Below are 15,814 nucleotides of genomic sequence, written 5' to 3' on the forward strand. Positions count from 1 at the left end.
AACTTCCCCCCTCCCAAAGAGAGAACACATAAAATGCTAGTTTTGTTCAGTTGAACCAAATTTCATCAGTCTTTAAACATAAAGTTAATATTTAAGATCGTGTCTTACTATATAATCCAGCACTATATTCATTTATGGGGGTGTTGAGAAGTGCAAGGAAAACATGAATGACACCCACCTTTACTATGGTTCTTGTTGCCTGATCAGTAGATGGTACTGATTTTGATACAAGCATGTGTCTGAGTTTGACTGATTTACGATTTATACTATCGTCCTTCCATAGACGATAACTGAGTGGTGTTCAATATTTTTAATCAGTTTTTTTAATACGGTGTGTGGTCCTTTTTGTCTCAGGCCAAGAGAATGGATATTGTTGTCCTATTCATTATCTCCCAGGATTTGTTCCATTTTTATGATTTATTTATCTTGCAGAGTTGTGTTAGGTCCTTTTGGATGCAGAGGACAGAAAAACAGCTCACCTCAACTAGGGGTGGCGGTAGGGACGCAGGTGTGTGTTAATGTGAATCTCAGTCCCTTTCCAAGAATGTTTATGTTAGCTAGTTATTTTGAAGAATGCTACATGCTTTAGGAAATAAAATCATCTTCTGCAGCTCTATTGGAATATAATGGCTTTAAGGATTATTCTCGGGAAGCTACTTATTTTGATAATCCATGTTCAGTGCTAATTATAGGAAAACAGAATTAGAGTTAAGCAGCCAACATCCATGTAAAGTGACATACAGTCCTATGTTACTCAAGTGTACTGGCTGGTTTTGTGTGTCAACTTGACACAAGCTGCGGTTATCACAGAAAGGAGCTTTCCTTGAGGAAATGCCTCCATGAGATCCAGCTGTAAGGCATTTTCTCTACTAGTGTTCAAGGTGGGAGGACCCAGCCCATTGTGAGTGGTGCTGTCCCTGGGCTGGTGGTCCTGGGTTCTATAAGAAAGCAAGTTGAGCAAGCCAGGGGAAGCAAGCCAGTAAGACACATCCCTCCATGGCTTCTGCATCAGCTCCTGCTTCCTGACCTGCTTGAGTTTCAGTCCTGACTTCCTTTGGTGATGAACAGCAGTGTGGAAAGTGTAAGGTGAATAAACCCTTTCCTCCCCAACTTGCTTCTTGGTCATTATGTTTGTGCAGGAATAGAAACCCTGACTAAGACATCAAGGGTACACCCTATGTTACTAGCAGGTGGCTGAATGTAGGATTTGATAGGCTGCAGAGAATAAAATGGTACACACTAGATATGCACTTCAGAACTGTCCTAAGCAGCCATAGTACTGGTTACTCATCGTCTTGCTTCTTCCAGGATCATGTAGTTTATCTGACCTCCAAGTCACTCTGTATCCCCTTATCCTTCCTCTACCTGCCAGTACTCTAATTCCTCATCTTACTTCAGCCATCCAAGTGCTGGAATTGTATCTTGTACTGTAGTACTTCCTAACCTTCCCATCTTAGACCAAGCTGCAGCTACACAAGTCTTCTTGTGGCTTGACTGTGAGCCTGGCCTTCCACGGTTCAGCCATCTCTCCCAGCCCTACATGGGTCTTCACTGACCATAGCATTCCTTTTCCTGCTTGTACTTCCCATCCCCTCAGTCCTTCTAGGTTTCCTTTTCTGTTTTCACTTTAAATGCTACTTTCTCTGACTACTTTGTCCACAGTAATCCCCCAGGTTTTTTTTTTAACCTTGTAATGGGTATCAATGTTTTGATTATTATGTTTTCATATCTTTAATTTACAAAGACTAGGGGAAGCATGCCCATCCTCAAATCTCTGGTGCCTAATGGTGTCCTTTGTAGATATTAGATAGTGACATAGTTATGGAATAAAAATACATAGATTATGGGTTGGGGATTTAGCTCAGTGGTAGAGTGCTTGCCTAGCAAGCGCAAGGCCCTGGGTTCAGTCCCCAGCTCAAAAAAAAAAAAAAAAACAAAAACAAAAAAACAAAAAAAAAGAATACATAGATTAACTCCTCCATTGATAAAAAACAGAAAAATTAAAAAAAAAATCTTTGCAAAGAGAGAGGGCCTAATTTAGCAGCATAATCTGGTTAAATTTGTAGGTTAAAAAAAAACAAATAATAATAATAAAAGCAAAGTGAGCTGGGCAGTGATTTCCAGCACGCAGGAGGCAGAAGCAGGTGGATCTTTTAGTTCAAAGTCAGCCTGGACTAGAGTGACAACACAAAGAAACCCTGTCTTGAAAACCCACCCCCTCCCCAAAAAGAGCCAAGTGGTGAATGGATAAATTTTCAGAAACAAACACCCTGTATACACAAACATGTACGGATCAGGTGTTCTCCGTCAACATCTTCAGTAGGTAAAACATAACTGCAGACAATGCAGAATGCAGAATTAAATGAGGGACAGGTTTTCTCCTTAATGCCCACTGTCCCGGGCCTCCCCGGCAAATGACTGGACTACGGTTCCCAGCAGCCCTGTGAGAGCCCGCCCCTCGGGGCATGACCGCGGTAGGGGCGGGGCTATCTTACGGTCCCGCCCCGCGCCCTGCCGCCGCCCTCCCCCAGGGTTGTGGCCACGCGCAGAGGCAGCGGTTGTTCCGCTTCCCCTCCGGCCCGGGCCGTCGCCATTGCCGAAGGCTCCTGCCCTCCCCTCCCTGGCTCAAGGGGTTCTGCGCCTCACAGCCTCGGTAGCGACGGCCGCGCCCCGCGCCGCTCCTCTCCGCCCTGCCATCCTCCCTCTCTGCTCCCCAGCACAGTGCTCGCCCGCGTCGGCCCGGCAGCCCGCCCTGGGTCGGGCGGAGACCTTTCCTCTCTGGTAAGTGCGAACACCGCTGGCCCGGGCCGGGCCGAGCCGCCGCCCTCCTCCCGCCTCCGCGGCCTGGGCCCAGCGGCTCGGGACGCGGGCACCTGCGGGCGGGCCCGCGGCTCCGGGCGGTGGCTCATTGTCTGCGCCTTGGCTCTCCTCAGCTTCGACCGAGAGGAAGCTTGCGGGGCTGTGGGGACCCTGGCCACTGCGGCCGCTCTTGCCCTTCTCTCCGGCCGGCGCTGCACCGGACGCCTCGGGTTTGTTTCTGGATGTTCCCTCCTTTACCAGCTGCGTTCTCTGCAGCCTCGTCGCTCGGGAATCCTGAGCCCCTTAAGTTGAGTCTGTAAACTCTTCCTCGTTCTCCACATTAGGAGAAAGTTTTGCAGTGCTCTGGGAGCCTGTGCTTAAGAACAGAACTTAAGGATCTTACAGTTTTTGCTTGATCGTCAGCCAGGAGGTGAAGATTTGCTTCTTAAGGTTAACTTGGGCTGAGGTTGGCTTTTCACCATGTTTGGCTGTCTGAAACACGCGCGCCCTCACTCAACAAAAAAACGTTGCTGCAAATAACTTAGTGGATCAAGTCGTCCAAGACAGAATGTTTAAAATAATTACCATTGTGGCTTGGTGGGAGGCTCTCCTCATCCCGTCTTAATAGAAATAGGTAGAGTGGAAGTGAGATTTGTTTCCTCTTTGACAAATCACCAACTCCCATCGATAGCCGCCAGGTTCTTCTTTACAAGTGACCTGTGGATCTTCTAGCTTTTCATTTCTAATCTTTTAAAAAAGACAGCCAAACCGGTTAGGCCCAAAATTAGACAACGTCGAGCTGTGTTTTGGATGAAAGCTGTGCACGTCACGTTTTTCCCCTGCTGTGTTCGACTCTTCCGCTCTTATAAGTAGGCAGGATATTGAAATAAATACACAAGAATTTGCTCTGGGGAATTTTTTTTTTTTTTGGTAGAGCTATCCAAAAGAATAGTATGAATAAAATTAGGTTGGGGTGAAGGCAGTGAATAGTAATTTTTAAAGCAGGTTAGGGCATGTCAACTTTGCCAGAAGCTCTGTGGCATTTGTAGAACATTCTTGTCTCTACCTCAGTTCTTCAGGTGTGTGTGTGTGTGTGTGTGTGTGTGTGTGTGTGTGTGTGTGTGTGTGTGAAGGAAATATTTTCATGTACTTTTACACCCATCCTCTTTGCCTTTTCTAGTCAGGGCCTCATTCCAGCTCTGGCTGTTCTGACACTCTTCCTGTCTCAGCTTTATGTGCTGGGATTACACGTGTTACCCAACACATTTGGCAGCCTCTGTTTTTAGATCTTTCTAGAGATTAATTAGCCAGGAACACTATTGTACATTTACATAGGGAAGCTAAATTTTATATTGTTGCTTACATAGATAGATAGATAGATAGATAGATAGATAGATAGATAGATAGATAGACAGACAGACAGATTGATATGATATGATAAAGTAACTTTTGGGTTTTGGTAAAAGAGGTTGCCCTAAATTAAAAATGTTTTGTTCTTGTTTTCAGTAGTCTATCATTACCTTTCCCTCTACCAAGCTTTCGGGGGGGAAATGGTTTAGTATCAAGTACTGGCATCCTTTGGTGCTAGGAATTTAGGTGTAGAATTGTCAGGGAATGGAAAAGTACCTTGAAGTGAGCTTCTGCTATTTCTTTCTCTTTTTTAACCCCTCATACTGGATTGAACCACAGACCTCCCTGTGATGCTAGGCAAGCCCTCCATCCCTGAGCTACAACCCCGGCTCTCCCTTCCCTTTTGAGACGTCCCACCCAGTTTCCCAGGCTGGTATTGAGCTCCCTCTCAATCAGGTGAGCCTTGAACTGGTGTTGATTCTTCTTAATCTCCCTCGTAGCTGAGATTGTAAATCTGTGTCAGCAGAATGGTTCATTTCTTTCCAGAAGCAGGTGTTTGTTTATTTTTCTTTTAAAACTGGCTCTTTCTTTTTTTTTTTTCTTTTCTTTTTTTTCTTTTTTTTCCGGAGAAGGGGACCGAACCCAGGGCCTTGTGGTTGCTAGGCAAGTGCTCTACCACTGAGCTAAATCCCCAACCCCAAAACTGGCTCTTTCTTTGATACCCAGGTTTGTTTCAAACTTCTGGACTTAAGATCTGTATCAGGATCCTAGTAAGTGGGTTTACAGATGTGCACCATTGTGTTGGGCAAGCATACATTTTTTTTTTTTAAAGAATTCTTGAATATTTCACTTATCTTGGGGCCTTGATTCCAAATTTACCTTTTGAGAGAAAGAGATTAATTCTTCTGGTATCTTATCATACCAGCACTGCAAACCTAAATTTATAAAGTGATAATTTTTAGTTGATATATGTCTAATAAAGGGTTCTCATGTTTCTTTGATCTTTGATAGGCAAGTTTCCAAGTAGACTAGACGAAGGCTAGTTTTCTTGTTCTAAATGAGGGGACTTAGAACCTGTGCTGGTTAGCTAAAGTTAGGCTCTGAATTATACTTTCACAAAGGGCAGGAACTTGTATAGGTAGCCAAGTAGAAAACAAGTAGCTGTGGTTGAATCTTGACTAGCTTCATCAGTGTCGGTTAATACAGTGATAATGTTCAGTATACAGTCCTTTCGGTTTTCTGGATTTGGTTCAAATTGGACTGTGTTCAGTTCTTGCGACTAGATCAGGTCTTTCTCCTCTCAAGCACTTCTAGTTACAGAATTGACTGATTCTTGTCTAATTAGAGGGAGGTTGCTACTAGCAAACTGAGCTACTGAGTTCTCGTATCCTTCTTATTCTTTAAGGAATATTTCAATCTGTATGTGTGTTTTGCCTGCATGTGTGTATATGTACCACGTGGGTGCCCAGGAAGGCCAGTAGAGCATGTCAGATTCCTGGAACTGGACTTACTGACAGTGGTGAGCTGCCAAGGGTGCCCGGTGCTGAACTGAGCCATCTCTCTTGCCCTTTTTTATTTTATAAGCCACTGTAGAAGCAGAGAGAGGTTTAAAATGTTCCTAATTATAATCACGGAATACTGTTTTCTGTGATCAAAATTGGTTTTACTGCTTCATTTCTTTCTTCCTTCGTTCGTTCATTCATTCATTCATTCATTCATTCATTCATTCATTCATTCATTTGTGACAGGGTTTCTCTGCATGGCCTTAGCTGCTCTGGAACTCATTCTGTAGACCAGGCTGGCCTCACCTTAAGAGGTCCACCTGTTTTTGCCTCTGTAGTGCTGGGATTAAAGTGTGCACCACCACTTCCTGGTTTGGTAATTAGCCTGGATGTTCATTCAGGATAGTGAAGTTCTTGCCTGTCTTGTATAGTGAAATTTAACTCTGTCTATCCCAGGAGCTTGAAGACCTGAGTTTAAGTCTTGGTATTCTAATTGATCTTGGACAAGATAACCTTTTTTTTTCTTTTTGAATTTGTTTTTTGAGTCAGTTTGAGAGAGAGAGAGAGAGAGAGAGAGAGAGAGAGAGAATATTCTGATTATTGTAACCCTTAATTTCCCCCTCTCTTACAAGTCTTTTGTTTGGTGTTCCTGAAAACAGTCTTGAGTATGTAGTGTGGCTGGCCTTGAACTCATGATGTCCCCCCTTTTCTGAGCCATTTAAGTGATAGGATTATAGGTTGAGCTACTATGACCTGTTTACCTTGATTTTAAAATTGGAAAAAAGACCCCTTGTATATTGATTTCCATATACGTAACACAATGATGCCTCATCTTTTTAACAGTTATGAGCTGCCCCATTATATGGTACTCTTATCTGTGAGCTGCCCCATTATATGGTACTTTTTTTTTTTTTTTTTTTTGTTCTTTTTTTCCGGAGCTGGGGACCGAATCCAGGGCCTTGCGCTTGCTAGGCAAGCGCTCTACCACTGAGCTAAATCCCCAACCCCAATATATGGTACTCTTATCTGTGTTCATTTATGACTTTCTGATTCTGAGCCTTCAGAGCCTTAATGAGCTTCCATGTATCTGTACATTCTCGTAAGAGGATTAAATGTTTTTATTATTAAAGTTAAAAAGTATTTCATAGTGGAAGGGGAAGCCCTTGCTCCTGTTAAGACTGACCCCCCCAGTGAATGTGATTGTTGGGGGGAGGGCAGTAATGGGGGGAGGATGGGGAGGGGAACACCCATATAGAAGGGGAGGGAGAAGGGTTAAAGGGATGTTGGCCCGGAAACTGGGAAAGGGAATAACAATCGAAATGTAAATAAGAAATACTCAAGTTAATAAAGAAATTAAAAAACAACAAAAAAAAAGTATTTCATGTACATTGTGGGAGGGGACATGTGAAGGTCAGAGGGCAACTCGTGGGACTCTGTTCTTTCCTGTGTTCTCTCCTTCCATGTGTGTGGTATTGAAAATGGTCATCAGGCTTGGCAGCCGGCACCTTTACCCACCCACTGAACCCATTTTTCCTACCAAGAGGTTTTTTTGTTTTGTTTTGTTTTGTTTTTTGTTTTTTTTTTGTTTTTTTTGTTTTGTTTTTTTTTTTTTTTGTTTTTTTTGGTTCTTTTTTTCGGAGCTGGGGACCGAACCCAGGGCCTTGCGCTTCCTAGGTAAGTGCTCTACCACTGAGCTAAATCCCCAGCCCCTGTTTTGTTTTTTTTAATTTTTTGAGCCCCGGCTGTCCTGGAACTCACTCTGTAGACCACAGTGGTCTTGAACTCAGATCTACCTGCCTCTGCCTCCTGAGTGCTGGGATTTAAGGTGTACACCACCACCACAACCTACCTCTGGCTGTGATTAAGTTTTTTAATAGTAGCCATCTTACTGTGTATGACGTATCTCATAGTAACTACTAGTGACACTGAATGTCTTTTCATGTGTTGTCATTTCTTAACTTTGAAGTTTTGTCAGATCAGCTCCTTACAGGTTAGTTTTTCTGAGGGCTTAACTTTTCTACTGATGGGGTTAAATAAATTAAGGAGCTAGATTGTGGTAGTGATATATTTAGTTTCATGAGAAGCTTCAGTACTGTTTTCAAAACTGAGTTTTCTTGCATTCTACATCCTTGCAAGTGTGTGGATTTTATCTTTTCTAAAACACGTATTAGCAGTATGTACTTGGTTATTGTTTCTTAAAGTCTTCCAATGATGTGTAATGTTGTAATCTTTTTATTTGTGGTTGTATGTCATCTTTGATAGGCTGTCTCGTAAGCTATTTTGTCCATTCTTTCTGTTGTTGTTGTTGTTAAAGATTTATTTACTTTATTTATAAGATTTTTTTTAATTTATTTATATGATTACACTGTAGCTGTCTTCAGACACACCAAAAGAGGGCATCAAATCCCATTACAGATGGTTGTGAGCCACCATGTGGTTGCTGGGAATTGAACTCAGGACCTCTGGAAGAGCAGTCAATGCTCTTAACCACTGAGCCATCTCTCCAGCCCTATTTTGTCCATTCTTAATAGAGTTCATTTTTCTGTTACTGAGTAATTACTTCTTTGAGTTCATGTAAAAGTCTTATGAGGAACTTTTTTTTTTGGGTAGATATTTCTACTGGTCTGTGGCTTGTCTCCTTGTTCTCCTAACTGGTGACTTTATGATGTGCTCTGGTGTGGTATTGTTTGGTGACAAATAGGTTCTGCATTTCTTGAGATCCTGTTTACAGATTGTATGTTATCAGTAAAATAATTGTCCTATTTAATATTTTTGTATCTTTGCTTATTTTTGGTATTTATTTCTGTGGTGGTGGCAAAGGTGCATGAGAGGGCACCTTGCAGCATCTGGATCTCACCACGTGGGTTCAGTGGATGAACGGAATTGTTAGGCTTGGCCTCAGGCACCTTTACCCACCTCACCACTCCCTTATTTTCTTTGTGAGAAGGAGTCTCATGCAGCCCAAGCTGACCTAGGAAAAAAATGTCTAGCTGAGGATGAGCTTGAACTCTTGACCCTCCTGGCCTAACCTCTCCACTCTCTTAGTGCCTGGGTAACTAGCATCATAGGTGTGTACTGTTTTGCTCTGTTCGGTCTTGGACTTGCTTTAAAATCTTGTTGGTACCCTTTTGACTCAATATATTATTAAGCTTTGTCTTTCTTTCCTTTTGGTTTCGTCTTCTCTTGTAAACTGATGTAGTCTGGGGCAGCATACATGCCTGTGACCCCAGCACTCGGCAGGCCGAGTGAGGCAGAAGGATGGAGAGATGGCACCTAGCCTTCGTTACAGACTCTCAAGAATAACCTGTTATGGTTTCTGTTTTATTCTAAAATGGATGTTTAAAAATGTTTTATTGTAAAAGATGATAATGAGTGATTGCTTTCTGATGTTTATTAATGATTGCCTTTGTAATTGCTGTTGGGAGTTTTTTTTAAATTTTATTGAACCCATGTACTATGAAGTTACCTTCTTAACTTTTTCCTTTACTTTTTCTTTTTTTGGGGATGGGGGTTCTTTATAACAGCTTGTTTATTTTTATTTTATGTACATTGGTATTTTCCCTGCATATATGTCTGTGTGAGAGTGTCAGATCTTGGAATTACAGACAGTTGTGAGCTACCATATGAGTGCTGGGAATTGAACCCTGGTCCTCAGGAAGAGCAGTCTTAAAAAAGAGTGCTTGCTGCTCTTTCAGAAGACCTAAAGCTTGGGTCCCAGAACCCACATCCAGATTTAACACCTTCTTCTGGACTCCATGGGCACTTCCTCCACATGGTATTCACTCACATAGTGATATATAAATTAAAATAAAATAAATCTTTAAAAAATCGTTTTTTCTCTAAAACATGACTTTCCAGATTTAATGATTGTTTTAATAGATCGTTTCCCTTACCCAGCCGAAGACTGCATATGCGAAGCACAATCTGACCACTGAGCCATGTTTCGTTTGTGTGTCTGTGTGTGTCAGAGAGAGATAGACAGACAGACACATGACACTCATGGGCACATATGTACTTGCATGTGTGTGGACGTCCCAGGTTGACCTAGAGTCTTCCTTGGTCTTCCTGCCTTATCTGTTGAGTCAGTGTCTCTAGCTGAACCCCACAGCTTGCCAACAGGGCTAGTGTGCTGAACTGGTTCGCTCCTGGGATCCCGTCCAGCAAGTCAGCATCTCACCTGGTATCTCTGCACTAGCACTTCCAGCTCTTGAACTGCTGAGCCATCTCTCCAGCCTTATTCTGGGGTTTTAAGATAGAGTATACTCCAGGAGTGGTAGCACAAACCTGTAATCCCAGCACTCCAGAGGCTGCGGTGAGAGATTGGGAGTTCTGGTCTCAAAAGAAAGAGGAGGAAAGACATGTTGCTACTCAGGCTTGACCTTCATTCTTCATTAAACAATACTTTGTTTTAGACCGTGTGGGCATTCCTTTGATAGGAAAGAATGGAGTTGTCCCAATTCGCTCCTTTGCTGTTGAGTGAAGCTGTGCTTAGGTATTTACTGCCCCTTCTACCCTCTGTTCTGTGTGTTGGTTTTCCTTTCCCATATTTGAATTGCCATTTAGAGTTTGACTAAACTTAAGGAAAGCTAGATCTCCAAGTGTTTTGTTCACTTTTTAGGTTTTAGTAATCTTTGTTGCTTGTGTGCTCTTAATGTCATTGTAGGTCATGTTTTATTCTGAGAGATGGTGCTGGGATGGAGGCCAAGGAGGGAAGCCAGTGTCACAGTGTGGATTACAGAGTTTATTTACACTTGCTGTTTCCTCTGCATACCTGGAACATTCCTTCTTTATTTTTAAAAGCCAGGTGTGGCTTCTGGCTAATGCGTGTAAAATAGGGAGCCTTTCCCCAGTTTACTGCCCGTTAGCTTTACCATGGTGTAGTGCCGTTCTTTCCCCATGACCTGTGCTCAGAACCAGGACTGAATCTTCACTGTAATATAGAACAAATTCGTGCACTAATAAATAGGTTAATGTCTTGTTGTTTGTTTGTTTGTTTTTTTTAAACAGTCTCTCCATGTAACTCTGTCTAGTCTGGAACTCTTATAAACCAGGAACTGGCCTTGAACTCAGAACAGGCCTGCTTCTGCCTCCCAAGTGCTGAAATTAAAGACATGAGCCGCTGTGTCCAGCTTAAGTAAATATTTGAATGAATGAATGGATTGAGAATCTTTATTCTTAAGTATACTTTTAACTTCTAGTGTGAAAATATTAAAAAAATGAGTTATTTCTAGAAAGTAGGATAATGAGTTCTTATTTTTATTTCAGACTTGATTCTGGATTGAGGGGTTATTTTTAGACATGTTAAATAGGGTTAAGAGAGTATTAAGAAAAAGAAGGGTGTTCAGGAAGACTTGCCCCAGGACATGGGTGTGGTCTGTAAGACCACGTTGTAGTGTTCGAGGTTTGTGTCATGAATGACCGTATACTGCTTTTATTTTCAGAATAAAACACTATTAACACTAACCCCTCACAAGCTTCTACATGTTCCCCATTGCCCAGGAACTGCCAGTGTGGCCTTGATTTCCACCACCTGCCCCCACCGTGTGCCTTCTGACCTTACTGTCTCATGAGCGACATCATACTTGTTCTTACCTGAATCCCGCCTTCTGCTGCTTGCCACTTGGATAAGTAAGTTAACATTCAAGCAAAACCAGAGTGTTAAGGTCCTGGGCTTTGTCTTTAACATGAAATGGTGAAGGTGTAAGGCTTCTGATCTGTCTATCTGATTAGTTGTTAGGATCAAGATAATGAAATTTTTTGTTGTCTTGGTTTTCAAGAATATTACCTTAAATAATAGTGATATGTCTTCTAATATTTGGGTCTTTCTCATCACAAAGAACAAAAAAAGCCCTTTATTCAACTCTAATACCATTGAACATAAAAATTCTTTCATACATATTCACTTTACAGGAATTAAATTCTCTCTCTCTCTCTCTCTCTCTCTCTCTCTCTGTGTGTGTGTGTGTGTGTGTGTGTGTGTCTGTCTGTCTGTCTGTCTGTCTGTCTGCCTGCCTGTCTGCCTGTCTGTCTGTGTATGCTTAAGGGTGTACAAGCCCCAGTGCTCTCCTCCCGTGTGGTCTTGGGAGGTGAACTCAGGCTGTCAGGCTTGGTAAGCAGGTGCTTTCACCTGCTGAGCCGTCTGGCCAGATGCTATCGATTACCTGGCCAGCCCAACAGATACCAGATCCTATCGATCACCTGCAGCGGGCGAAAGCCAGTGCTGAGACTGCGTGAACAGTATGCTTAGCTAGTCAGATGACTCACTTGGTGTGTGCTTGAAGGACTTATAAGTAGTAAGGGAAGAAATATTCATTTACTGTAGTGTTAACTTAGAAGAAAATTAATGCCATGGGTGTGGTTGGCAGTTTCCTGGGGAATGTGGCAGTAGGGCCAGACCTTAGAGTGGTGCCTACTGAATAGCATTGGGGTAGAGGGAGTAAGGTGATCAGCTCTTCCTAGTTTGCCCCGAGGCCTCTGACTGTAGCAATGAAAAGTCTGTGGCTCAGGAACTCCCTTGGTTCTAGAGGAGGGGAACGGTTAATCACCAAGCAGAAAGCCTTTTCGGGAAGGTCATGTGTGAATGTTTGAGGTGGCTGGTAGAAAAACTAAGGAGTGGATATATTTAAAGCTTAGACAGAAAGAGACTAAAAAAACATATCTCTGGACAGAGAAGCAGCCTAGTCCTGAAGGTGTCATTGGGCTTTATCCCAAACCCCTTGAAAAGCTTTTATACAGTGAACCAAAGCATGTGCTATTTCTAAAGTTACTACGTGCCCTGTGAGGGATAGGCCTGCAAGTCTGAGAGTGAAGAGCAAATGAGAGGATAGTTGGGTAATGCATAAGACAGGCTGGAGTGAACGAGAAATCTGGTTTGGGAACTGAAAACTAGAGCAAGGTATGAAAACTCAAATGATTTTAAAAATCATATTCTAAAATGTTAATTTGTTAAAAATAGGAAATAACTAAGTAGTTTTACTTTATTTTTTATTTATTTAAAAAATTTTATATGAATATATTGTGACTATCTTCAGACACAGCAGAAGAGGGCATCAGATCCCATTACAGATGGTTGCGAGCCACCATGTGGTTGCTGGGAATTGAACTCAGGACCTCTGGAAGAGCAGCCAGTGCTCTTAACCGCTGAGCCATCTCTCTAGTCCCATATTTTTACTTTGATTACTTTTGTCATTAGTTACTAGAAGAGTAAATCTGGATAAATGTTTGGGACACACATACTTGTACACAGAACTGTGACAGCAGCCTGGTGTGGCGGTGGTGCACAACTTTAACCCCAGCACGCAGGAAGCAGAGGCAGGTGTGTCTCTATGAGTTTGAGGACAGCCTGGTCTATGTAGTGAGCTCTAGAACAGCCAGAACTACATGGTGAGACCATGTATCAAAGAAAAAAGAAAGATGAAATAAAATGCAGATAAAAGTGAATCATAAGATAGATCATAAAAGTGACTCTTTTCTAGAACATAGCAGAGTGTGTAAGTGGTTTTGTCACCTTCTAAAGTAGCCGCTCTCCAAAGCTGTGCGACCACTCCAGTGACACTTCCATCATTCAGATCACATTTACAATCTAAAAACTTATTGGTTCTTTGTGCATTTTCATTGTGTACCCCAGTCCCACTCTTGCAACCTACCCCCTCAACAGAGGAAAAGAATATCTGTTATGGAAGCTACAATGTGTGTTACAGTATACCCTCTTGTCCATATTTCTTTTCTTGCAAAATGGCTTTTTGCAATGACTCATTGGTCTGGTACGAGGCCTTTGGCTTCTTTCTGCTAGCCTATCAATACTGGAATCTCACTGAGACTCCTCAGAGAGGAATCCTCAAGGATATCCTGTTGTTTGTTGCCCTGTATCATGGAGATCCTGTAGTTTTGGATCTGTGGGGCTGGCCCCTTTATACACTCCAGCAGTTACTCAGTGGGGTAGTTGTTGGCCAACTCAAAGCCCTGGATCTGAGAAGTGTCTGAGATGGTCAGCCTCCTCTGCAGGCAGGCTCACTAGCAACACTTACCACAACCACAGGCACAACCAGAAGCAACTCTACCCTGCTGCCCAGGTGAGGTGCAGGGCCCACTCTTCTGAGGTTACAGTCAGTGAGGGATATGGCCAGTTCTCCCACTTTCATGACCCTGAACCAGCTCTCCCTCTTGCCATGGATGGCAGAGATGATGGAGGGGAGGGGAGGCATCTCTCCCTTGCACACGTCACCACACTGCAGACAAGTGGCGGAGCTAGCTTTCCTACACTCATGCCCTCCGGGCCAGCTTGCCTCTCTGTTCCTCCCAAACATACCAGGATCAACTCTCTGTGCTGCTCAGGCAAGGGGCAGGGCTACTCTCATGATACCAGGGTCAGATCTCCCTCCTGCTGCAGGTGGTAAGGGGTAAGGGGCAGGAGGTATCTCTCCCTTGCCCATGCCAACACAGGGGAGAGCGCTCCCATGCTCATATCCTCTGAGCCAGCCCACCTCCAACTCCTGAAATGTTGAGCCTGCTCTCCCCGGTACTACAGCTGGCTAAGGGCAGGGGCAGCTCTTCTGCTCTCATACCCCTAGGGCCAACTCTCCCATGATACCCAGATGAGGGGTGGGGCCAGTTCTGCACAACCTTCAGACATCAGCATGTCCCCAAGCAGCAACCCTGACCAGGGACATTAGCCTGGCCTTTGGTGGAAACAGGCCCTGTTGCTGCAGGGCCATGGACACATATGACCCTAGTGGCAGCACAGGCCAGGACCCCTCAAGGGTCTCAGGTGGCATCACCAGTTACTTCACATCAGGCCGTTCCTCACTACCCTCGGCTTTCCAGTGCTGCCTCTCTTCATTGTGCCCACATCCTTCAGTTTCTCTTTCTCTTCTATTTCTCCACCACCTACTTGCTCTGCTTAGTGGCACCTGGACCTCTGAGTGACTGGGGTTGTCCAGAGTGCTATGCCCTGCTCACGCACTGGTACCAGGCAGGGTTTATCTTGGGTATGGCCTGCCCTCCAAGGCCTGCCTGGTACCAGATTGGTGGTCACCTCAGGCAAGCTCCCTGTCCATGTCCCCCTGGCACAGGATTGTTATCTCAGCCTCGCTGTTTTCTGGAAATGTTAGGCTCTTAATCATGCAGGTGTTCACAAGTCAGAACACTGAGACTACACATAGCCTGTCTTCTCTGTCACCTACTCATACACAGGTGACACAGCAGCCACACGTGCAACACCTTTCAGGACAGGGTTAGAGCTTATAAAACTTGTTTTAGAAACATTAGTATAGGGCTGGAGAGATGGCTCAGTGGTTAAGAACACTGACTGCTCTTCCAGAGGTCCTGAGTTCGATTCCCAGCAACCACATGGTGGCTCACAACCATCTGTAAAGAGATCCGATGCCCTCTTCTGGTCTGAAGACAGCTACAGTGTACTTGTATACATAAAATAAATAAATCTTAAAAAAAAAGAAAAAAGGAAAAAAAGGAACATTGGTATATTCTGCAAAGCCTAGTTATTTTTTTCATAAAATAAAAAAAATTTTTATTTTATATGTATAGTGTTTTGCCTGCATAGATGTCTGTGCATTGCTGTGCTCATAGAGACCAGAGGAGGGGCATATGATCCCCTAAAACTAGAGTTACTCATGTGGATGGGGGATTTGACTCAATCTCTCTGGGAGAGCAACTTGTGCTCTTAACCACTCAGCTATCTCTCTAGCCCTCTTCTCCTTAAAAAATTATTATTATTACTATCATTATCATCATTATTATTATTCCAAACAAAATAATAAAAATGTCAAAATGAAAAGAGGTGTCTTGTTATATAGCTCAGGCTGACCTGAAACTTTTTTGGGGTAGGGGTTGTTTGCTTGCTTGTTTGTTTGTTTGTTTTTACCTTGTGAGTTTCACATTATATATCCCAGTCCCATTCATCTCCCTGTCCCCTCATATTAGCCCTCTGTCCTTGATACTCCCCTCTAAAATAACACACAAACACACAATAAAACAAGCATAGAAAACACCTCGTCATGGAAGTTACTGTATGTCCCATGGTATACCCCTGCCTATGTACCTTCACTTGCAAGGGAGAGAGGGAGAGGGAATGAATGTGACCGTAGATCTGCTCCTTTGCCTGGATCCCTCTAAGCAGAATTAGACAGAGTGGGGGAGTGAACCCT

General features: G+C 43.4%; 1 protein-coding gene and 1 non-coding gene across 4 annotated transcripts in view; one reads left to right on the top strand and one right to left on the bottom strand.

Moving 5' to 3' along the window:
• Positions 1 to 2,560: 2,560 nt before the first annotated feature.
• Positions 2,561 to 15,814, top strand: part of Pak2 (p21 (RAC1) activated kinase 2) — a 61,272-nt gene continuing 48,018 nt past the window's right edge. Inside the window, 2 exon segments of one of the 3 annotated variants that reach the window (NM_001393703.1) lie at positions 2,561 to 2,781; positions 4,489 to 4,605. The gene's annotated coding sequence lies outside the window, so the exon portion shown is untranslated. 3 annotated transcript variants of the gene reach the window in all.
• LOC120095749 (small nucleolar RNA SNORA17) lies at positions 14,754 to 14,883 on the bottom strand. The gene has a single exon (XR_015633803.1). It is a non-coding gene; the product is annotated as a small nucleolar RNA SNORA17 (small nucleolar RNA).

The sequence above is a fragment of the Rattus norvegicus genome, chromosome 11, assembly GCF_021556685.1.
Source record: "Rattus norvegicus strain SHRSP/BbbUtx chromosome 11, alternate assembly SHRSP_T2T, whole genome shotgun sequence".
NCBI classification, from domain to species: Eukaryota; Metazoa; Chordata; class Mammalia; order Rodentia; family Muridae; genus Rattus; species Rattus norvegicus.